Raw genomic sequence first — 25,608 nt, forward strand, 5'->3', positions numbered from 1 at the left:
AATAATTTAATGAGACTTTAAGAATGTTCTTTTTGTGGAAACATTTTTACTCAAACTTAATCTGATTTAAGAGAAAATGGAACAAAATCAAATCGAGGTTATACTTTAGCCTCTGTGTATGTCATTTGTGACCTTGTAATTAAAAAGAAAACTATTATAGTTGTTTCCTCCCTACTTCCATGACATTGTAGAGTCCAAATTTTACCTCTGAATGTTACTTTAAAAGCAATTCCTTTTTATGTGGTTATGTTTTATAATGTCTTATGGAATGGACACATCACTACTCGTACATATTCAGCTTTGCTGAGTATACAATCAGTAGCTGGTTTCACCTAGTTATTATTATTATTATTCTGCATTAATGATAACAGTGCACCTTTAGGAGGGAAGCATTGTCTTTAAGGGCCCACATTTGTTTCACTATACTTGATTCAAACATGTTGGACTTTTGCTGAAACTGTTAAGGTTATAGTTCTTTGCCATCATTGATTTTTAAAAGCAATGAATGAACAAGAAACTGCACCAAAATGACTTCTATTTTCTTTACCCTTGAGGAACTGTACCACTGTACCAGTTGTGGGATGTTCAACAGGAAAGGCAGAACAAGGCTCCACTTCCTAGAGAGTACTTACATGAACTCTGGAGTTGCTTCTGAATCCTGTCAATTATTGGCATTTCCAAATAAGAATTCAGAGTGTGTATGCTCTGTCAACTCAATTTTGAATATGAAGTTGCTGTGAATGGATAGAAATGCTAATGTACCAGTGATCTGTGAAATACCTCACCTTGTTGGGCACACAACAAATTAACAAGTTATTTCCTATCATAAGGAAGAGCATTTGAAAGGACTGTCTTCTTTTGGTTTTGTATGCAGGGAAGATATTTTAAAGTTTTTCTTTCAGTTAGGAAAGACGCTATTGAGGTACGAGTTTTGGTTACACTGGTTACAGAACTTGTGTGGCTTTCCTGAAGGGTTTTGTTAAGGGATGTGACTCCACTGAAACCTTTTCAACCATTGAGAGAATCATTGAATATTCTAAGGGCTTTGTCCACATTTGAATGTTTAATGTATTATTATTTAGAGTACATATGGGGATTTCCCACCAGATACTGTATTTATCTATATTTTATTTTCCTCCATTTTTCCCTTTAAAGTACTTATATTCTTAGAGATACTCCTACTACCTCCCCCTTCCCCACGTACTATTTTTTTCTTCTCAAATACATTGAAGATTTGGAAAGAAATAATTAAGTTATTGAGCATTTCAATGGGGGTTGCTCATAATTTTTGGAGTTAATGTATGAGGCGTTCTGAGTTTCTACTTGATTTTGCAATTGTGAAAAAAAATGGAAAGACCTAGAGTGAGCAGGTGGTGTGATCCAAGAAGGATTTGCTAAATTAATAAAAAGAAAGCCCAGAAGGAGATGACTTCATCTCCTTTGAGGCCTTTTCCACCACCATGAGGTGGAAGGAACATCTGAGAGTTTCTCTCCAGTATTTCCAAGAAGTTGAAAGTTTTTATTTTATGAGCCTTCTTATTTTATGAACTTGCAAGAAAAAAACTGGGAGGGGTAGGAAAATGGTTTCTTCCTAAAATATCAGAAGAGAGGGTGCAAGACTTTTGTCCCTTAAGGTAGACAGGTGGACACATGTGTGAAGTACTAAAAGGCACATTTTTGGTTGATATTTGCCTAAAGAGATGGTCTCTGTGGTTTCATGATGTCCAACCTGAAATGAACTGCTGGGAAGATACAAAGTCTACTCAGTTTCACAAAGAGGACGTGGGGCCTCAATAGTGGGCAAGTGGACACTGGTTCCCAATTGAGCATGGCAGGCATGCAATTTTTGTCCCTTCTTCTTTTGGAATTTAATGTGGTTTTTGGTTTGTCATTTTGCCAAAAGCTTTGAAGTAATTCAAAAGGTGATATGATGTAGAGTTTTTCCATTTTATGAGGTTGTACTAAAACTCTTTTCCTTGACCCTATGGCAAAACAGATGTCAACATGAAACACCAAAAGAGAAATGTCTGTGTGGCAAATTGTGATTCTGCTCCAAGAGGAGCAGTTTACTTCCACCTTGATTTACCTGGCAAGAAAGAACCTTTTACAGAAACTACTGAAGGTTTTTCTTAAATTTCTCTGCTTTGACTTGTGTCTCCAAGAGCCATTCATCTTTGTCACCTGCTTCACTTCTGCTATTTTTAGCCAGGTGCCAAAGACCTTACAGCTTCTTCAAGTGAAGGATAAAGAATTAAGATCTGTTATAAACAAAGGCTCATCACAGCACTGTTTTTCTTTTTTTCTGTGAGAGCTTCCTTTAGGTTTTCCTCTGAGTCAACTTTAATTGCTTAGTACCTGGAGGACTTAGAATCTAGGAGACAGACCTTTGTCAATTTTGCTTCCAAATTCTAAATCTGGAGAGGCAAGCTCCCCACCCCTTTCTTTTTGTAAAGAACATTCTGGAAGTGTCCAACAAAAGACTACTCCTCTTCTATCTCCATTCTCATGTCAAAATGATAAGCTATAGGTGGTCATTTAAAAAAAATAAAAGTGGGACTTCTGGCCAAGATGGAGGCGTAGAGAGACACACCGTGCCTCCTCACACAACCAAAAGAAGGACCACAACTAATTTAAAAACAAAAACCAACCAGAACTGACAGAAAAATGAACTGTATGGAAGTCCAACAACCAAGGAGTTAAAGAAGAAACATTCATCCAAACCAGTAGGAGGGGCTGAGATGGGCAGTCGGTGGAGAGGACTCAGGCAAGGCTGCGGCTGCTGGGCAAGGTGGTGGCTGGCAGACCCTGCAACGCAGAAGGTTTCAAAATGGGTGGTCGAACTGTCGTGTGCAGATAAACTGTGAGGAAAGGCTGGGGAGCAAGGCAGACCTTGCATCCTAGGGTTCCAGTGCAGGAAAGAAAGCCTCAAACTTGTGATTGAAAATACCTGTGGGGATGGAGGTGGCCGTTGGAGAAACTCCCAGACTTGCAGGAGAGTTCATTGGAGAGACCCACAGGGTCCTAGAACATACACAAGCCCACCCACTTGGGAATCAACACCAGAAGGGTCCAATTTGCTTGTGGGTAGTAGGGGATGTGACTAAAAACTAGCAGAGAGAGGAGCAAGTGCCATTGTTCTCTCTTGGACCCCTCCCCCACATACAGTGTCACACCGTGGGTTGCCCCACCCTGGTGAACACCTAAGGCTCCGCCCCTTACTATGTAACAGGCACACTGAAACAAAAAAAAATGGCCCAAATGAAAGAACAGATCAAAGCTCCAGAGAAAATACAACTAACTGATGAAGAGACAGCCAACCTATCAGATGCACAGTTCAAAACACTAGTAATCAGGATGCTCACAGAATTGGTTGAATATGGTCACAAATTAGATGAAGAAATGAAGGCTATGCTAAGTGAAATAAAGGAAAATGTACAGGGAACCAACAGTGATGGGAAGGAAATCGGGACTCAAATCAACAGTTTGGGCCAGAAGGAAGAAAGAAATATTCAACGAGAACAGAATGAAGAAACAAGAATTCAAAAAAATGTGAAGAGGCTTAGGAACCTCCAGGACATCTTCAAACTTTCCAACATCTGAATCACAGGGGTGCCAGAAGGAGAAGAGGAAGACCCCCAAAATTGAAAACATATTTGAACAAATAATAAAGGAGAACTTCCCCAACCTGGCAAAGGAAATAGACTTCTAGGAAGTCTGGGAAGCCCAAGGAGTCCCAAAGAAGTTGGACCCATGGAGAAACACACCAAGACACATCATAATTACATTACCCAAGGTAAAAATGAAGGAGAGAATCCTAGAAGCAGCAAGAGATAAGGGGACAGTAACCTACAAAGGAGTTCCCATCAGACTGTCAGCTCATTTCTCAAAAGAAACCTTGCAGGCAAGAAGGGGCTAGAAAGAAGTATTCCAAGTCATGAAAGGCAAGTACTTCCATCCAAGATTACTCTATACAGCAAAGCTTTCATTTAGAATGGAAGGGCAGATAAAGTGCTTCCCAGATAAGGTGAAGTTAAGGAGTTCATTATCACGGACCTCTTAGAATAGGAAATGTTAAAAGGACTTATCTAAGAAAAAGAAGATCAAAAATATGAACAGTAAAATGACAACAAATGCACAACTATCAACAACCAAACCTAAAACAAAATCAAAAACAAACTAAGCAAACAACTAGAACAGGAGGAGAATCACAGAAATGGAGATCACATGGAGGGTTAGCAACAGGGGAGTGGGTGGGGAGAGAGGGAGAAAAGGTAGAGAGTAAGAAGCATAAATGGTAGGTAGATGATAGATGGGGGTAAAGAATGGTATAGGAAAAGTAGAAGTCAAAGAACTTACCTATATGACCCATGTAGGGGGGAATGTGGATGGGAGAGGGTGTGCAGGGTGGAGGGGAATAAAGGGAGGGAAAGTAGGACAAGTGTAATAGCATAATCAATAAAATATATTAAAAATAAAAAATAAATAAAAAGTGGGTGGAGTGCCTTCTAGATCTAGGAGGCTATATCTCATAAGATGATCCTTTGGGGAATGTGCCAGTATTTGTTTAGCTCAAGTGGTTAATTTTGGGATTAAGGAATTGTGGTGTTTAAGTTTCTTTTTTAGGCTGCTGTGTGAAGGGGGTACTTACTTGAATGGTCAGGAGGACTTGCCTGTTTGACTTCAACTTGCGATAAGAACAGTAAATTTTTGCTGTAACTGAACAACCACCTCTGGATAGAAACAGTCAAGGCACATGTCCCATGATGAGTGCCTCTCTTTATGTGCAACCTGTGCATTTGTATCACAAATAGACTAACTAGACAAATAATGTAATTTTATCTAAGTAATTAATCCAACTAGTTAAGTAATACTATTTTATCATGCAAATGTAAGATGCTTATCGGTTTGGTTTTTCCCTTTAAGAAAGTGAGGCTAAAGTCCTTTCTTTTACCTCTATCTTGGTCACTCCCATCTTCTCTATTAAAAATTATTTTGGAGACTGAAATATTGTATAATAGATATTTCCCAGTAGTGATATTTCTTTTTCATAGAAACTTTGTATTTAGTTTTTAAAAAAGGAAATGGAAAAATGTATAGTGAAATATTCCATATGCATAGAGCCCAGAAATTGTATTTTATTCTTCAAAGTTGAGTTTGTGCTGGTCTTATTTTTATCTCTCTATGTTTGCAGGCCTGTCTGTTTCCCTCAAGTGTTGATGTAAACACATTTAATTTGAGACAGTTTAGTTCCCTGTCCTCTGGAAATCCAGTCCTATAATGTGGTAAACCTCAATATAACTCTCTGATCCAAATGACATTTCATAACTCTGTACAAATCAAACATACTGTTGATATTAAATGACAACATTTAATGCTTATTTCAACAACTCACATAAGTCTCATTTCATTAAAATACTCCTGATTTGTAGAGAAGTCTCTTGTCTGAACAGATAATGCACTTGACTTTCACCTCTAGTTTTCAGGTTAAAGTGCAATTGCTGAGTTGTTATTCAGATGGATTTTGTAACTGTTGGTCAATATGATTGGAACGGAAATCTGGTTCACATAATCAGAGAAAATCTTGGGTGGACAGAGCATGAAAATAAAAGAATTTCACTGTATTTATTCTTTCTTTGTCAGTTTGTTTTTGGGGATGATTCTCAACCCCCCCATTATAAAAATATCTTTATTTCTTAACGTTAGTATCACTTTCTTAAGGTTAAAAAGAAATTAATATAGTTAAGAAAGTTACCACAATTCACTACTCAATGACTCTCCCTTCATTTCTTATCCTTCATAGCCATCTGCAGGCCTTTCATTCTTGCTTTGAGGCTGTTTGGCAAATAGTCTTTCTTTTCTTTCTAGCTCTGGGTGCATTCCTGTCCTCTCTTTCCAGGACTCTTTTGGTTTTTAATGTTTTCTAAGTGCAGTCTTAACTTATCTATCAGTCTTTCATACACATTTACTCCTAATTGTCTCCCTGCAGTTAGGAAGGAAGCCCAGCCCAATTAGGAGCCCCCTCTTAGGCCTACATCAGCAAGGACAAGCGTTGCCTGTACTTCCATGGTCATGGTTTTGCCACTTGAAGAAGAGCCTCTTTTTTGGTATTGCTCCTATCTTAAGCTGAAGCTAGTAAATAGTCTATAAGTGGTCTGTAAGGGACATTTGAATAAATAATAATTGTTGCTGGTGTTTTATAAATAGTCCTATAATGTTTTCATTTCATATAACTCATTGGAGTTTAGAGCTTGGCTGCAAAGCACTGTCTAAATCCTTTTTGTGTTGCACCTCCTGTAAGCCTGACACCTCCAAATGGCTACCAGTGGTAAACTCTGGCTTTGTGCTGAATTTTTGCATACCTGTGTAAATGCAGAAAGGCCCTGAGAGAAATCCATAGTGGAACAATGTGGAATAAGTAATATGGAATAAGTGGCTGTTGGGCTTCTCTTAGGTCTTTATAACTTAAGGAGGCAGATAATTAATACAACCAGGACGACAGTGGGCTGTAATTTGCTGTGTATTATGAAGTTTAGACATTTCCCTTCTTTCTGTCTCTGGGAGAAAGAAATTGCTCTAGCAAATGTGTGTAGAAGACATAAAATTTGCTATAGCAGTATTTTCATTTCTAAATTATTTTTAAAGCTATTGAAAACTCACCATAGAATGTGCTTTACAGAAGCAATTTCATGGCTCCTTTAGGTTTCTGTGTAAATCCAGATCACTGAAGTGTTATCCCTGATTCATTGTTGGAGGGAAGGGAGCACCAAAGCTGATGGTGAAGTCTGGGTACAGTTGAACAGCATTGGGGGTGGAGGGAAGGATCTCACCAGGCTCTCCTCACAGCTTTCAAACATTTTGTGTTTTGATTGGTAATGTAAGGGGCATATGAAAGATGATCATTACTTGAGAAATGTTTCTGAACTCAAAACTTGCTAGCTTTGAGTCCTGTTAATGCTCACTGGCAATGATAGCTATTTTCCATTCCATGAGATCAATTTGGAACTGGAGCATAATTTTATTTCTGCTTTACAGTTCTTAAAATCTTGTTTGGAAATGTCATTAGGAGGATAAGGGATGTAATGAAAAATACGTTTTCTCATGTACCAAATCAAAGTGTATAGTTATGGAGCTGGCTATCTATACTGAACAACAGTTAACGAAATGAATTGGCTGCTTTCTGCATTTGAAGTTGTAGAGTGTAAAATTCAATGAAACATTCAATAACTGGGAAGATCACATCAGCATCAAGGATGCATCTCCTACCATACTACTAGAGTAGAAACACAGTTTAGAGCCAGGAATAGAAGCTTTGAATGAAGTTATGGATTGTGGAAAGTCTGGAGGTAGAAAGATAAGAAGTGACTGTGCCTGGAAACCCAAACTTGGACGCAGGGAGAAAGAAATTGACAGAAAGATAGGCCTTTGGGGACCTTTGATAAGAATGGTGCTCTTGTCAGCCTCTTCCATTGAAGTCTGAAAGTTCTCTTTTGAAACTGCATCTGTTGGACCTCTCCTTTGGACAAAAATGGCCTTTTTTTAGTGGTTGAATTTACTAGGTCAAATAAACTTGACTGCCTGATTCCCATGCAGTATGGCAAAACATAGGGTGGGGTTAAAGAAGCTGTCTTTTTGTATAAAGTTTTTAACTACTTTTTGTATTTTTTGCAAACAAAATGCTTTATTTTGCTACTTTTATACCAAATCAGAATTATTTTAAGTAATAATATTATACTATTAGTTATTATATTTTTATCATGAATCAGGTGTTCAACATACATTGTACATTGTCTCATGATCCTTCAAATCTATATGACTTTATTTTTATTATTTCATTTTGCAAATGGAGAAACCAGAGTCCTGCAAAGAAAAATTACTTGTTAAGTTATTTTGTTAGAAAATGTCAAAGCCAGAAATAAGTCCTTGTTCTTTCTGCTACTTGATGGCAACTGTCAAATAGTTTTGCTAAATTTTTATTGTAAAGTTGTTAACAGCTTTTTAGAGTGGGAAGTTATTCTATAAATAAATGAATTGAATGAATGAATGAATGAATGAGTGAGTGAGTGAAAGAAAGAAAGAAACACAAAAGTTTGTTTTTCCTGGACAGGTTTTGTTTGCTGAAAAGAGATCTGACATAATCTTGTTTTGCCTGGTATAAAATGAAAAAAAAATTAAAAGTGCATACTTAAAGTATGTGTGTGTTTTTTGATATAAAATGAGATTGTTGAACACCACTGGAATGTTTGGAACTATAAAGTTAAGCCACTTTGAAATATTGCTCCGTTACACATTGGCTTAGGGAAATACATGTTTTCATATAAAACACCAAGAGCATTGAGTGATGGCATTGCTAGGAAATGCATCTTGCCATCTCAAGCAGTAGATGCAACTTTTAAAATTGCAAATGTGAAAAACTGACAGTGGAAAATCAGAAGAAGTTCACATATTGGATTTTCTCCCTCTGAGTTTTAAGTATAGGCTACTTCTGATTATGGCTCTTTGGGGGCATAGAGGGGGTTGGGGAATAGGTTTCTAGGACTGACCTTAAGTGCAAAATGGGTACTAAATTCAAAGACCTGAGGGAACTTAAGAAATGAAGGCACCTTACTGGTTTTGGCAGGTGAAGGGTTGCCTGGTAAGACCACTGAGCCCCTTATCTGAAAATGCTGACAAGCTGAGCAGCAAGGATGTGTGCTGTACCCAGGACAATCATTATTTTCATTGGCAAAGTGTGTTGCTCACAGTTTTGAGTAGTCTGTCCATTTGTCAGTAATTTAATCTAGGTGGGAAGAGGCATGGGGTGTAATTGCTATTGTCGAGTGTCCCTGCAGGCTTTTCTGGCATGTCCATTTTAATGAGGAGCCTTGCTTTATGCTGGGGTCTCGTGGTGGCTCACAATATCTATTTTGGGGTATTTTCAGATGGGGGTTAGTTCTTGAAATTGAATAAGGTGCCTGCCTAAAAGATGATGAGATGTGCCCCTCCCCCTCTTGTCTCTGCTCCTTGTTAAACTGATAATTAGGTGAGACCTTCAGACAGAAGTAAAACTACAGATGACACGGGATTGTGTTGAAGGTGACATCTTTCTTTTCAGAGGAGGAATAATTCTGAGGATTGGAAAATGTGAAGACAGAAACCTTATACATTTGAAGATCTATATCTTGTATTAATTTCACTTCACAACATGTGACAACAACAAATATTATATTTTCATTATATTTTTATATTCTTTTAGTAAGATTTAAGCTTCGTTTTTTAAAGATTGTATTTATATATTTTTAGAGAGGGAAGGGAGGGAGAGAGAGAGAGAGAAACATCAATGTGCGTTTGCTGGGGGTCATGGCCTGCAACCCAGGCATGTACCCTGACTGGGAATCAAACCTGTGACACTTTGGTTCGCAGCCTGCGCTCAATCCACTGAGCTATGCCAGCCAGGGCAGATTTAAGTTTCTAAACCCTTCCTATTTCTCTCTTTCCCTGGGAGTGGTGTTCTTTCAGCTCCATCCCCCAGCACAAATTCCCCAGTTATTGTAGGTAGTGTTTTGTGTTTTCTGTGATTTTTCAAAATATTATAGTTTATTAACCTGAGTTGAGAAATAAGGAAATAAATTATATTTTTGAAACTTTCATATGGTAATGAATTTGGTTCTTTAGATCTTTTGGGGGGATATCCTTGCCAATAAAAAGAAGGCATTGCTGCATTTTGTCATGTTGTGTTTAGGTCAACCGAGGAAGTTGCAGAAAGAATTTTCTAAACTGCATGCTGATCAAGGGAACAATTCATTGTGAGGCAGCCTTCATTTTTTTCTCATTAGTTATTTGGCAGAAACTATTGGGACATTCTTTTTCTAATTTATTCATTAGTCCACGTACACTGTATAGGGATTTCTGTAGGTCCATGTTCTGGTCAAAGTAGAGCAGAAAAGGGAAAGGATTGTCTTTTAAGAATAGAGATCAGAATTCAGTCATTTATAGTTATTATTATGGCACGTACTATGCATTGAACATTAACAATATAATCAAGCACTCGTCTAAAAGACTATATTAGTTTGAGTCCAAAGAAGAGAGAGAATCCACACAGTTATTTGAACAGAAAAAATTCAGTGTAGACTTATTCACTATAATGGGTTTAGGATGATGAGGTATTTGCTAATAAGAAGTAAAGAGAACTCTAACGAATACAGGAACAGCAGACACAAACAACAGCCACTGCATTAGGCAGAGATCAAGGAAGTACCTAAGGGAGAGCCCCTGTCCTGCTGCTCCAGTCTGAGATCCAGCCTGTGCTGGGGTGGACACAACTGTAGTGAAGTTGCTTGTGGTTCTGTTCAACTTACTGGAAATCTGCCCTCTAGGAAATTTCTCCTCTGGTCATGAAAAGGGTTCTCTTTGGAAAATTGCCCAAGGAGGGTGTGGTCAAGGCTCAAATCTCTGGATGTTCCTGGCCTGCTCTACAGGACCTGGTACACCTTGTGTACCTTGTGAGCTGGATGAGGAGCCCTATTCCTTTTGCAGTGTCCCTCCAGCACCCATTACTGATGAAGTTGAACATGGTGCCAGTGGGTAAAGGAAAAACATTTGAAGGGTCAATATCCATTTTCATGGAACAGGCAAAAAGGGTGAATTTGGAGTTGAGAAGAACTAAACCAGTAACTAGCAAGGAAAATAATGCTGCTGCTTCAGTCCTGAAGAGACTAGAACTAGGCATTGTTGGTCCCTTTTCACAGGTGGAGAAATTGATTTAAACTCAGAGAGATTAAATGACTTGTTCAGGGCCATAATAGCTTATAATGACAGATCCACATTTCAGACTCAGTTTTGTAATTTTTAAGGTCCATGTGCTTTCTACCAGCCTCTTTGAAATACAGATACTATACCAAATGCCCTTGTCTACATATTATACCAGAGATCACTATTCAGTTCATTTACTTCATTTCCCTCCATTCCTACACACAAGGTTAGCTATGTGATAGATGATCAGATTTGAGTCCTAAAGGACTAGGTTGTGCCTGTTCCAGTGGAGTCCCTAGAGCCTCTTTCCCCGTATGTTAGTTACGTTCTTATCAGTTCGAGTTGAGGCTTCATGCCTGTATGACTATTTGGTGGCTTCCAGGGGTCTCAGCCTGGAATCTCTAGGGGGAAGATACAGAAGATGATGATGGCTCTCAGCTTTTTATATGAAGCATTAACCTTTTCTCACCCCAGCCTCTCTCCCCGAGACAGCCTTTCCAGGGTACCCTGCTCCGGGTTGTTTCTTGTTGAATTAAATTTGCAGTCCTGCTCTTTTGGAACCTCTGTGGTTTTATTAGACTTATGTTGACTTCATTTTGGATAATGGATTTATTCCTCAGATTTTTTTTAAAAGTGTCATTTATATACTGATTTACACTATAATTTTTAGAACTACTTTATCTTTTGACTTTGGGTGAGTTACTTAACCTCTCTGGGGCTTAGTTCTGTCATCCATTCTTTAATCTATAAAGGGGGATGGCATTTCTGAAGCTTCTCTCATTTTAAAAACACTCAGTGGCTATTTCTAGTTTAACATCTTTTGGCAGCAGTTCCAAACACATGAGCTTTCAGCTGCCTGATCTTCCCCTGGCAAGTAGTTGATGAATCACAAATAAATGGAAGACAGTGTGATGTATTAGTGAGAATGTGGCTTTGGAGTCAGACCTACAAGGATAGAAATCTTAGCACTGAAACTTAGTTATAAGGACTTAGCCAGTTATTTCATTTTTCTGTGTCCTAGCTTTCTACTTTGTATAATGGGAACAGCAATGTACGGGCCATTGTATTCATGAGAAGTAAGAGAAATAATATATGAAAAGCACTTTGTACAGTCACTGGCACATAGTAGGTGCTCTGTAAATGGTAGGTATTATTATCCATGACACTGTAAGCTCCTTGTGGGCAGGAACATTGTCTTAGTCACCTTTGAATTGCTTGTAGTATTTGACATCTATCAGGCATGCAGTAATACCACTGTTTGAATTGAAACGCTTACACCCACTGGGGAGTCCTTTCCAAGTTGTCCCTTTATGAAGTAAATACTTTTCATGTGAATAATGATCCTTGAATTTATCTATTTTATATGCCTGATTGCACATACTCTTCTGTCTTAAAGCAGTACATCTTTATAATTGTATTAAATTTCTAGTTAGTAATTTTCTTTCTGACTACATGATTCTTTGATTTTTTGAAACCACTATCATATAGTGTAATAGTAATAGTAGTAACACTACCAGGGATTCCCTATGTGCTAGTCATTATTCTAGGCAATTTCCATTTACTAATAGCTTTAATACTCACAACTAATTCTCTTTTAGTCTCCATTGTCTCGATGAGAAATTGAAGCAGCACCCACGGACTCATTTGCCCCGGGGGGCCTGCAGCAGGTGAAGGCGGGGAGGGGCAGTCTGGTTCCAGAGCCAGGGCCTTCATTCCCACGCTGTGTATCACTTGGTTCAAGTGTAGTTCTGAAACACTTCGTTAGAGGTCACTGATGAAAATCCAATCAAACTCAAATCAGCCTGAGTCTTGAGCAAAAGCGAGGGCTTAGACATCAAGGCAGCTTGACAGAAATCTAATTTTAAGCATTTAAATACATTTTTAGTGGATTGCCTTCCTCTTTCTAAACAGCTTCTGAGATCAGAATAAGCAAAAGCCAAACATATTTTATGTTTTAAAATTAAAAATGTGTCTGACACCACTCTCATCGTCCTCTTCTGTGTCTCACACTTACCCTACCTACCCTCTCATCCACATCCTGTGCCTTCAAAAACATAGCAACATTAAGGACCTTTAGCTCCAGGAATTCCATCATCCTTACGTGGAACCTTAGGGTTACTTTCTTCCTCCATTGTCTCCAATCTGCTCACTGATGTTATTTTTGCTATTCTTTTTAAAAATGAGAAAGATAAAGCTTTTCTGCTGATAATGTAAAACGTTAGCAATTTAATTTTTCAATGTTGATAAATAGGAAAATGGGACCAATGGTGAAATACTTAGATTACATTTTGGGGCCCCCAAATTTGTTATCTGCCCCCCTCCTTCCATTCATTTGGAGGTGGAAGCCCAAGGAACAGGGAACCTGAGTGAAGTGTATGTTCAGATGCCAACAGCTTATTCCATTTCTCCCTTTATTTTAGTAACAGCATTATTTTCACTGTTAGGAAAAAGATTGGCTTGGTAGACTTGAAGAACCACTTTAGTCTGTGTGAATAAATGAAAAAACACAAGTGATCAGCTTTCATCATGACAAATGGAAACTGTCATTTAATTTTTATCCCCAATTATATAGCTCCGGGACCAATTTTTCAGGTGGAATGTTGGAGCCATTAAAAAGAAATAAGTAAACTATACCATATTCCATCATTTTTCTGGCAGCTAACCAATGATCTGTAGCCTTATTACATGTACATTTTTATAGAGATATTTTTCTCTTAAGTTTGTAGAAGGCTTTATTAACTCTTTACTGATTTCTTCTGGAATGCAGTTTTCCAAATGAATTTCTCTTTATCACAGTGTTGGTTGGAATTTACCTCTGATTTGGATGTCAGTTACACTCATTTTCATTTTTTATGTTCTTCAATTACTAGAGTTGTATGAAGCAGTATTTTTTCATTCCAACTGGAACTGTGGTTCTAATCTTGCTACAGACTATGTTCATTTGGATTTCAGAATGTGATCTATTAGAAATAAAATGTACGCATGTAAAATCCAACCAAAGCCTGTTGTCTCTGTCCTTGACGCGATACGGAACATCTTCACTGCTCCCTTCTCTGCTCCTGTCGTGTTTGTCCATTTCCCTGTTGCAGCACTTGATGTGCCATGTTTGAGTTTCTCTCTTATCGTGACCGTGTTCCCCAGTAATCTGAAATTTAAGGATTACGGGCATTTTACAACTCGATTGTACTTTATTTGCATCCGCAGACTTAGTGACATGCTTGATACTTTCTATATATTAAAAAATATTATTTCAAAGATCAATTAAATGCTTTTTCCTTTTGGGGGATATTTATAATTAAAAATTCTTCAATGATATTGAGATCTAGTATCTTATGAGACATCAAGACCCTTCATAACCAAGTGTTTTGTCATTTTTATTTTGTCTAGGACAATTTTGCATGTAGCAGAGAGTCTTTGAATTTTACAGGTGAGAGAAATTGAGATCAAAGTTTATTAACGATTTGCCAAATATTAAGAGCTCTAGAGAGAGGTGTCACTGGGATTGGAACCATTGGCTTCTGGGTCACCAAACCAGAAGAAATTTGGAAAAAATCCCACGTTGCCATGCTTTGGGGATTTGTGCTCAGATTGCACAATCTGCCGTTATTTGTACTATCAAAAACAGCAGTGATTTATTTTTGTAGCATAACTAATACATAAAGTCATGGTGGGAGTAATTGTCAAAAGAATAGGATATTGAATTTTGGAGAAGCTGATTGCTAGCTACATCTGTCTACATATGGATTTTGTTTGTTTTGCTGTTCAAGTCTTTCTCCTTTATTCACCTAATTAGTAAATCATGGGAGCCTTTGGCATAGAGCCAGAGAATGTTTGCGTCTACTTGACTTCAGCATCAGAATAGCTAAACTTAGTTTTCAATAAAAGATGCACTGGAGTACATTATGAACAATAAAGCAACATTTTCTTCAGATGTATGCCTTTAGCATATGCTTAGTGGATAATTGATACCCTCTTGTATCTACTTATAAAACTGTCATTTGGTACGGTTACCATGAGGATATGTACATAAGCTTATAAATGTGCTGATGAAAGGACTCTTGACTTGGAATCTTGTTAAGTAAAAGGTGTTAGATGATGTATCTTGTCTTCAGGAGTGCTGGACGAACTAGCTGTACTCATCCTTATTAATGTCTGTAGACTCTTGCTTCAGAATAAACAAATGGCTTTTTATAAAAGTAGTTATAATATAAAGTTACTTTTAGACACGGTGTTTATTAGAAATAATGTCTTAGTCTAGTTGGCAAACAGCAACTAACATAGCATTGAGAATGTTTTTCCTAGTTTCTTTTCCCTATTAGTTGTAGGAAGAGTAAAGTCAATGAATTAAATATACATGATTGCTGATCTGTCATAAATCATTGCTTTGGTAGGTTATCTTTTTAAGGCTACATTAGATCTTCCAGTGGGAGGAGAAACTCTTGGATTTAACTAATGTACCTGCACTGATGGAGAGATGATAATAGTCTGTCTATTCTCCTGTATTATAAATGAGAACTTTTCTTGTGGCTTCTTTGCGGTGTGTGGGGTGTTGGGATTTGGAATTTCTAAGTCCAAGAATTGCAGTGTCGGAAGTGACCTTAGAGATTTGTACTTAGCAATAAAATCTTTGCAGTAGACCCTTTTGGTTTAAGATAGCTGTAATAAAGTTATTTTTCACATATTATGATATTCTCCATAAGGTCTACTCTTTGGTCCCTTACTTTGCTCACTGGAGTCTAATCCTTGCTTGTCACTGCCCTTTTAGTGTGGCATCCTTGACTGTGCACCACCTTGTTTCAAGTTTCCTGATAACATCGAATGCTTTCACATTTCTATGCCTTTGCCATATGCTGTGTCCTCAACCTTCCTTGTCATCCTAATCATTGAATCATTTAGGTAGTGCCTCTGCACAATTATTCCTCACACTGTTTCTCTACCCCTTTTATCCCCAAGTAGATGGTCTTCCCATGTGTTCACCAGTCCCCTCTCCCCTTTGGTCTGCCTCCCCTACACACTCCTTGTTAGCAAGCACATGCCTCTTATATACCTGTATTTTTGTACTGTATTATAATTTCCTATTTGTTTGCCTGGCTTTGTGCTGGACTGAATTCTGTGAAGTCAGGGATCAGATCTTAATGCTTCATAGAGTATTGGGTTCCTAGTTCAGTGCTCAGCTCTTAGAAATATATGTTATTGAATATGTGTTGTTCCTACCAGCTTAGAGTATAAGTAAATATCACTTTTCTTGTTTTTTTTTCCTATAGCCACAGTTTTTAAGATGCTGGATTACATTTTGCTCATTGAACTTAGGATCATTTGAAACTCTCAGGACAGTGAGCGTTGACTGACAAAAGTTTTACATAATATTGGAGTTTGTAAAATAATAAGAGGGGTACTGAAGGTGTACCTGAAAAACTTTCAGTGATTTCAAAGTTTATATTTTTTCTGAAAATATTAGCTTGCAGCCTCCAGGTGGTTGGTGTGAATGAGAGTAAGTATCTTGCTTATTTTCTATAAAGTTTGATCATGTTCACAAATATAATATCACAATGAGCAATTTTCTCCTGCCAGAAACTTTTCACCTGATCTTTAATGCCATGATAAAAACTCACCTACTGTTCCCAAGTGGTGGGCTTAATCTTTTCTCCGGTGTTTTTGCAGTTCCATGTAGGAGTTAAAATTATTATTATAAGTCTTGGTAAAAATGAAACTACATTCTAGGTTCTTTTAAAATATTATTTTTGTCTTTTAATATATTTAGTATTCTCTGTAAGCCTTGTCTGTGTTATATTTGAATAGTTTGATTCTCAAGGCATTGAGGTATACGTTACTATTATTTTCATTGGTGTCGTTCTCATCCATCCTGGAAGGTACAAAGTGTCCCACCCTTTTTGTATAATGAGAGAGACCCTAAGCCAGCATGGACATAATTTCTAAGCCTACAGGAACAGGCCTGAGAAGGCTGGAACTTCACTTTTTTGGGGCCTAGTCATCTGTTCTGGAAAAAGAAAGACATCTTCCTATGGTTCTATGAGCAGTGATTGTTAAAATAAGTTATTGTACTTGAGGAAAGAAAGCCAAAGCATGTACAGTTTTCTCAGAAGCTCTGAAGGAAAAGTTAAAAAGCCAGAGTCAGTTGGACTGCTGTGCAGATGGTGTCCTCCTGGTCCCATTGAGCCCAGTGCCTCATTTGATGGAGTAGATGGTATGTCCTCTGTATTCATCTTTGCTGTCTACATGGAGGCAATACATGGAAACTTGCTTTGAGGAGGAACAGTTTCATGTCTGAAGCACTAACGTATACTATTGCATCTATTTAATTACTGTAAGATTTTCCTAGGTAAGAGGAGGTATAATTTCATTCTTTATATTTGATTTATTTTTCATTGAAGATTTTAGCAAGTATTTTTTTAGCATCTGTTGTGTGCCAGGCATCAGGCTAGATACTGGGAAATAATGGTTAACAATACAGATAGAATCCCTGCCCTCCAAGAGTCTAGTGAGAATGCAGGCATTTAAACAATCACAGTGTACTATGTGTGGTGAGAGAACAACTGTCAGGGGATGAAATGTTTACTGTTTAGTGTATAGGTACAGTGATTATATATTCTGAACCAAAATTAGAGCACAAAAATTATGAGGGAAAATTATACCAAATTAATTTTTTTTGGCCAAGACCAAGTATGGATAGATATTTTTAAAATGCAGTTTGAGCATTAAAACATACAAATTTCTGGGACACGTCAGTGATTTCTGAGTACAAAGGGGTACAATATTTGAAATCAGACCTGCCCTGGTAAATCCAGGATAAATGGTTGCTGTGCTTTCTGGTTTTTGCCACTTGTGGAACTGAATATAGGAAACAGGTTTTAAAACAAATTTACTAGCATATAACAAAGGCATAACAGTATTTATTAAACTCTGATTTAAGAAATTTTGAACCCTTCTCTAGTGTTTTGATGGGAAAAAATAAGCCAGAAAAAATGAGCCATTGTTTCTGCTTTCAGTGCAGACATTATTAAAAGGCCTTCTGTGCTGGTGGAGTGTTATGGACTTGTGCTCTCAAAACACCACTTGACTGTGCTTTGTCACTAAAGTTCATCTGACAATTTCCCATAGATAACTCTACATCCGTGACTTTGCATAATAATTGTATGCCTTTAATATTGCTGAGGTCAGCATGTAGACATTTCTCCAAAACATTAGTTAAAGAATTTGTCCTTCTAAGTTACAGTCTGTCAACAGACCACATCCCTTGAGACAACAAATAGAAATGTGTGGTGCTTTAGTGCATTCTACATATATCAGTGATCCAGAGGCCAACAAGGGTAGTATGGAGGACTAAAAAGCAAAGGTGTTTGAAGTAATGAGGAGTTTCCAGAAGACAGCAGCTATCTGGTCTACCTCTTTCCTGTATTGAAGACTATGCCTAAACTGCTGGAGATGGGCACCTTTCTAGGCTTTTTAAAAAATGTGATGGCACTAAACCTTCAGGAACTTGACCTTCCTTATGTCCATAATATTGTTTTTCTTTTTACTTCATTTCTTTATCTCTTGGCCAGTTTTCTCTTTCGTGTCAATGAATACCTGGTTAGCTTTTTATTATAACATCGTTTTATAGAGTCTCTTGCTGGAAGTAGTGCTGAGGGCTGATAGCACTTGAAGAGTCCTTTTGGTTTGGGTAAAGTTTTTAATGGCTTTGAATGGCAGGTATAAGACTCAATGATGACTCACTGCACCCCTCTTAGAGTGGGTGCTCTGATGATCATGCCTCACCTTTAATACTGCTTGACAGGATTTAACCACACATGCAACAAATCAATGCAGTCTAGAGCACAGATGCACTTGATCTATATTGTATGTCTTCTTTTGACTGATGCAGGCAGAAGAACCATAAGGTAGCTTCTTGGTTATACAGCTTTGCTCTGAAAAGGAGGCAGTGATATACTTGGTGAATATGGCCAAGGCATGAGAGAAGGAGGATATTTACCAGTCTGGACAACAGATAGTCAATATACAGCTAAACTATGCTACAAAGGGAGCTTGTTTCTTTGGAACAAACTATTTTATAGTAAAGTTCTCTAATAGTTTATTAGTATCATTGAAACATATAGCTCACTTAAAATCCTAAGTGATCATTTTAATGAAAACTGTCATTTGTGAGTGGCACTTACCTATAAATTTTTTTTGGAGCTGTGAAAATTAATTAGACATAAGGCTGATAGTTTGTTTTTCTTTCTTCTTTTATTTGTTTTTACCTTTCCCAAACCTCCATGAACAGTTCAGTCTGTCTGATTTGTTTCATCATTTCCTTCTACTGCCTATAGAACATCCACTGGAAAATAATGCTTGTCCTGTCAGTTTTCAGAGTCAGTAACAAGCCGAAATGTGTGCTGGAGGTAGATGTCAGCATTATGCTGCTGCTGCCACCAGGCTACTGAAAGACAGAATTAATCCTGAACTGGTAAAATTCACTGTTAAACAAAGGTCTGGACGCCACTGTTCAGGAGCAGGAAGTTCATCCCCAAATGGATCAAGCAGAACACCAGCAATGATGTGATTTTGTACCAAAAGCACAAATACAGGATGATTATTGCCTGTTATTTAGTGGATGATTCTTTGTTCTCAGACTAGTTATACTGTTTTGCTGGAAGCTCACAACAGATCAATAGTAATTTTGTTATGGGCCAGATATCAAAACAGAAATGTGCTCTCAAATCCCACTGACTTGCCAGTATGACAACTAGCATGTTACGATACATTCACTCAGCAATCTGGCAATTCATGATACTCCCATAGTTCTGTTTTCTTTCATGTGGAGCCTTAAAGCTATGTATTATTAACTGAGATTTTCCTGTTTTTGTTTTCCTTTCTCTATTACATACTTCTTTTGATCAAGAGTAGAAAAACCTCCTGAAACTCTCCCCTTTCTCCACCCTGATAATGAGTTGAGTGTAGTGTCCACTTGGTAACTCCTGGTTACAGATGTCATTTTTATGGTAATAAATAAAATCTGTGGTAGGAAAATGGTTTCAAAAGACAGCAAGCCAGCAGGGAGTACATTTTCTTTTTAGTTCCTTTGTAATCTAACTTTGAAGTTTTCATTTTGGTTTGATTAGGATTTGGTAGTTAAACATTTCCTGATGAAAGGGAATTATAATGATGTTGACTTGCCTTTTGCCTTGGTGTATTCCTGTTTCTTTGGCTTCTCTTCTGTTGAGCTGCTGGTTACCCAACAGCTTTTGGATAGAATTAGTATAGCATTCCAAGTTAAGAAAATTCCTTGTTGTGATGATTTGTTTTTGTGGAAATATTCAGAATAAATCACATAGCAACAGCTATCAGTGTACTTTAAAATGACGTTTGCTTCTGAAGTCCGTGGAGAACATGGCCTTGGACTTATGTCTTGTCTGGTGGGATCTAGCCTTCTTCCTCCCCTCCCTCAAAACAAGAAAAGAAGAAATAAGAAAAGTCTTTCTTTCTCAGACTGTGAAAGGATTGAGCAAGCTCAGAATTATGTATTCAGTAATCTGATAGAGCTTTTCCTTCCACCTCTGGGGAAGGCTTTGCATTTGTTACCATACCCTTCCTTTTGGATAGGAATACCTCCAAGGGGGAAGAAACAGTCCATTCAAGGATGTAAGTCCTCCTAGAACTTCTTACTCTGCCATATTTTGTTGTATATTAATAGATAAAATTGTTTGTTGGTGCTGCTCAGCAAATTTCTCCCAATAGACATAGTACTCACAAGAAGAATCACTTGGATTCTGTTGTCCTTTCATATCTTTATTGACAGCACTATTCAGAGCATTGAAGCTGATAAGGATAAAGTGAAGAGGACAAAGTTCAAATCAGACTCGGGTACCTTCTGTAGCAGCTCTTCAATTTACTGACTGACCACTGACAGAGGGCCTTTGATCAGCAGGAATTACCTACACTTTTACTGTACTCTAGGCTCTACATTAGCAGCAGGAGGGGATTGCACAGTAAGTCAGTCCCAACATTTCAGAAACTTCCAAGCAAGTCGTCATACACAGAGGCAGTATGCTGTCATACTGTTGGGTTGTGGAGGAGGATGGATTTGCATTTATCTATCCTCATTCTCTTAGCTGGTTCTGATAACTTCATGCTTAAATTGCCAAATCACAGGACAGAGAAGTTAAATGTCCACTGATAATTAAGTTCAAGACTTGGACTCACAGCATAGAGCTAACCAATTACATTTGTTGTTACTGTTATTTTAAAAACGTCTTCTGTATTTATTTTTAGAGAGAGGGGGAGGGAGGGAGAAAAAGAGGGAGAGAAACATCAATGTGCGAGAGACATCAGTTGGTTGCCTCCTGCATGCACCCCCACCTAGGACCAAACCCACAACTCAGGCCTGTGCCCTGACCGGTAATCAAACTGGAGACATTTCTCTCTGCAGGATGATGCCCACCCAACTGAGCCACAGCAGTCAGGGTTAGGTCTGCTGCATTTTTGACTCCAAAAGAGTCAAGTATCTGACAAAGGAATTGAGATACAGAGCAGAGTCAAGAAGAGAATGCCAGTGTGTCTCTCCCCCAAACAAAATTCAATAAATGGGTGAGGGTTGAATGTAAGTGCAATTATTACTTGAGAACAAAGTAGTGAAAAAAACTCATGAAGGTAAGTCATGTTTCCAGGAATACTTTTGGAAAAAGTTCTAACAATATTTACCCAAGTTGAAAGCTATAAGGGATTTCAGAATCAGAAAACAAAAGAATGGTGTGGGACCGTCTTGCCCCTTTGTATGACATGTAAAGTGAGCATTCCTTTATGTGAAGAACATATACATATTTTTTTTCTAATTTATTTTAATGGGTGGAGTGGTTGGTAAGATGAAGAACAGTAGATAGTTACCTTTGTCAGGTTCACAGCCCCTATACTCATGGTATAAGTTAGTCTAAACCCTATTACAGAGCATCTTTGTAGAGATACTCAAGTAGTACGGTGTGAGGCTTTTTTTAGGGGGTTGGTAGGTTTCTTAAATGTTCACCACCATGTACTAAGCTTTTTTACAGCCAAAAGACATTAGTCCAGACCAGGAGTTGGGACACTTTTTCTGTGAAGGGTCAAATGGTAAATACATGAGGCCTCATAGGCCTGATGGTTGCTGTCAGTACTCCACTCAGCTGCTGTAATGTGAAAACAGCCATAGGAAACTCATAAGCTGAAGGGTGTGATTGTGTTCCAATAAAACTTTATTATGGATACTGAAAATTTGAATTTTGTATAATTTTCATGTGCATAAAATGTTACTCTTCTTTTGATTTTTGTCAACCATTTAAAAATGTGCAAGCTATTCTTAGCTCTCCATCTGAATTTGTCCCATAGGCCATAGTTGGCCAACTCCTGCTCCAGACCCTTTACTGTTTATGCTCCCCAACCCTGTTATTAATTAACTTTGAAGCTTTACTTTATTCTAATTGAATTTAGTAGCAACTGTGTGGGAAAGTGAGACATTTATGATAATGCTCAGAGAACGGATACTCTAATCAGAACTACTTTCAGAAAAACTCTTTTTAAGGCCTGTAGTTTGTTCTATTTTCACTGGGCTGGGGTAGGAGTTCAGAGTCTTGGAGAGTGGAGGGGGAGGTGAAAACCAGCCAATAAGAGACAGTTGTGCATGAGTCCTTGTTGGACACCAACATTATGGTGGGTGATCTCTCTTCCTTCTTACAAGATTTCTGTTAGGGGAGCACTGTTCTCACCCCCCTTTTATAGACAAGGAAACCAGGCCTGGAGGGTTAGGAAACTTGTTGAAGGTAACACAGTAAATGGCTGAGCCTGGATTCCAGCCCAGGGTCTCTGAGGCTAGATGTATAGTCAGAGGAGGGAAATGCAAATCGCTAGGCTGATTTAGAGCACTTAGTCTGGTACCTTGCATATGATAGCCCTCTGTACATATTACTGATTTGTCTGTGTCAAAGGGGGGAAGAGTGGGGTGATGAGAAGCGATAAAGGTATTAGGAACTAAAGAACATGGCATCTTTGTGAGAGGTTCAGCTGAACCTTGCTGTCAGCCTGTATCTTGTCAAGCCAGAATATGCTTTGGAAACCAAAGAGGAGTAATAAAAAAAAAGTTCAGAGAAACCCATGTAATTAAAAATGTGACAAATCATAGACATGGAGAACTCAGTGTGAAGGGCTTTACTCCTGAGTTCATGAACTTCCATTTGATAGCTAGTGTCATGTTTTAGAAAGCTGGAGAAAGTTTTTTTGACTCTTTGCCAGTCATTTACTTAAACGTAAAAGATCTTAGCCATAAAATTACTTATTTGAAGTGATGTCAGGATAATAAATTCAGGGGGCTATTTTAAACGTCAATCTAAAATGTAATCCTATTAAAAAAATAGGTATTTTCTGAGGGGAGAATTCTCTTGTCCTCCTATCCACAGCTTACAAAAGAACAACATAAAAGGCATCCTAGAATGTCCTCTGAACATCATTGACCCAACTGACCTGTTTGCACAGTATAATCCTTGTCAGCAAAGAGTTTTATTGGCTATATCCCTTTAAAAGGCAAAATGCCCAACATAACAACAGGTTTATTTTAATAATGGGAAATGAGGATTTTATTTAGAATGATACCTTATAGGTGCTGGGAACCTTCTTGGTCTGTTAATTGGTGCTCATTTCTCTGTATGATTGAGATCCTGTGTAACTTGAAACGTTTGCATTTTTTTCCATTTGTTTCTTTGGCTTCTTTTCACCCAGCAGCTTGGGTTACCTTGAATTAAATTGGTTTATGGCATGGCGTTTTTGGTAAAACTCTGTAAAAGAAATGGTCACATAACCTAGAAAGATTTGCCCTTGGAGTGATTTAGTCATGCTGGATGATAGCTGAGGAGGCTTATTGACTTTGAGCTCCCTTTGGAACCAGATTCAGAGCGCGGTGCACTTCTGTGGCACCTGTGAAACACTCAGTTGAATAGAACTACTGAGAAAAGCATTTCAGTTCTTGGCATTTTTCCTAATGCATTTCGTATATGTCTATACCACAGGGAGAATTGTGTGGTTATTGCTGAAATATTATCTACATGGCTTTGCAGAAGGAGAAAAGCCCACTGTACAGGAGGCAAGAGATTAGTCTCATAGTATTGCAGTGGTATGGGGTTTGTGTGTCTGTCCTATCCAAAACACCAGGACAGATAGATGGCTGCATTATTTGGATACCCCTATTGGACTTAAAAAAAAGAACTCCATTAAAGGGATGTTGAATTTGACAAGTTGGAGGTTGGTAAACATGATTTGGAGTGGGTTTTATTTACTCTTCTTGTTCACCTGGTTTTGACCACGAAGCCAGGCCTTGACCGTTTGAGTAACTGTGCTGTGCGATCTAAGATAGGAAATCAAACTCTCAGAAGTGCACAGGAGTTCATTTCTTTTCCTCCCAAGCAGATAGACTCCTGTTTAAATAAAAATTTGTATGGACAGATTTTCATTTGTCCTGTGTGAGCTGGGCATGTTGCATTTGTCTAAAAGAAGCGGTTTTAAGTAGGTGGATGTATGATGCCTTCAGGCTATCGGAGCCACCTTATTCATTTCAACAAATCCCTTCTCATGTTACAACCTTGCAGTAAGGTTGGGTAATTGATTCTTCTGAGCAATACAAATATTGGAATTCTTAATCATTCCAAGAGATGGGCAGAGCTACTGCTTTTATATTTTAAAAACATCTGTTTAATTCTCAGGCATTCATTAAATAGCTATTGATTGATGTCTGCCATGTGCCAGTCTCTAGGCTACATACTGAGGATGCCAAGAGGGAAAAAGGTACAATCTCTGACCTCACAGTCCACTAAGGCGATGCCAAATGGATGATTGTAATGCATGCATTCATTAACTTAAGATGTCTTTATTTAATTAGTTTTTATTTAAATGTGCTAGGTGCTGGGATGGGAGGGGAAGGGGACAATGATGGGCAAAAGCAGACTTGGCCACTGCCCTCATGTTCCTTACAGGCAAGGAACAATGATTAAATGTATGTAATACAATTATTTATTAACCAGACAGTCACATAAATGTAAAGGTATATGGAGGAGAGCCTGTGGTGCAATGAAATCATATGCTAGGAGAACTTGACCTGGACTGGGTGGCCAGGGAGGGCTTCACTGAAGAAGTAATGATTGAACTGGGATCTGAAGGGCCGGCGAAAGTTAACTAGGTTCTAAAGGGTAGGAAGAGCTTTGTAGAAGGAACCAGGAGCTTTGAAGGAATTGAAAGAAGGGCACTGGGCCTGGGGTCAGAGAGCTGGGGCAGAGAGGTGGGTAGAGGCTGGACTGCTAAGGGCCATGCAGGCTGTGGGAAAGGTCGGGGACTTTATTCTAAGGTGTGGAGAGGCTTTGGAGGTTTTAAAGCAGGTAGTGAGGGATAACATTACCATCGTCGTTTTTCGTCTACAAAGTGGAAGGATCTGATGCAGATAGGTATGGATATTTCAGGAGGCTGCTGTCTGGACAAGAGGTATCTGTGGTTGGTGTTAAGGTAGTGGTGTGGGCAGTGTGAAGAGAAGTGGGGGGTGAGTTGGATAGTATTTAGGAAGTCATATCTGCAAGCTTGGTGATGGATTGGTATGTGCTGTGAGGAAGAAGGATAGTCCAAGGATAATACAGTCAGAGGCCATTTAGTGATTTTTTTGTATTCACTGGCACACTAAATAATATGAAATAAATTCTCATTTTACTTCAAGATTAAACTTTGTACATTTTTTATAGTAGTTGTCAATCTATTTTCAATTTTCTGGTACTTTTTCTATTGTTAAGAAAGGAAATTGAAGTTTTTACCCCACCTTTTTATATAATTAAGGTAGTGAAAGTACTCAATTATGACTCCAAACAGTGCAAAAAGAAGCACACT

At 38.2% G+C, this 25,608-nt stretch overlaps 1 protein-coding gene across 6 annotated transcripts in view; it reads left to right on the top strand.

Annotated features, from left to right (window-relative positions):
* CADM1 (cell adhesion molecule 1) overlaps nucleotides 1-25,608 on the top strand; it is a 370,159-nt gene that overhangs the window by 50,588 nt on the left and 293,963 nt on the right. The gene's annotated exons all lie outside the window — the stretch shown is intronic.

Source organism: Phyllostomus discolor, chromosome 6, assembly GCF_004126475.2.
Source record: "Phyllostomus discolor isolate MPI-MPIP mPhyDis1 chromosome 6, mPhyDis1.pri.v3, whole genome shotgun sequence".
NCBI lineage: Eukaryota > Metazoa > Chordata > Mammalia > Chiroptera > Phyllostomidae > Phyllostomus > Phyllostomus discolor.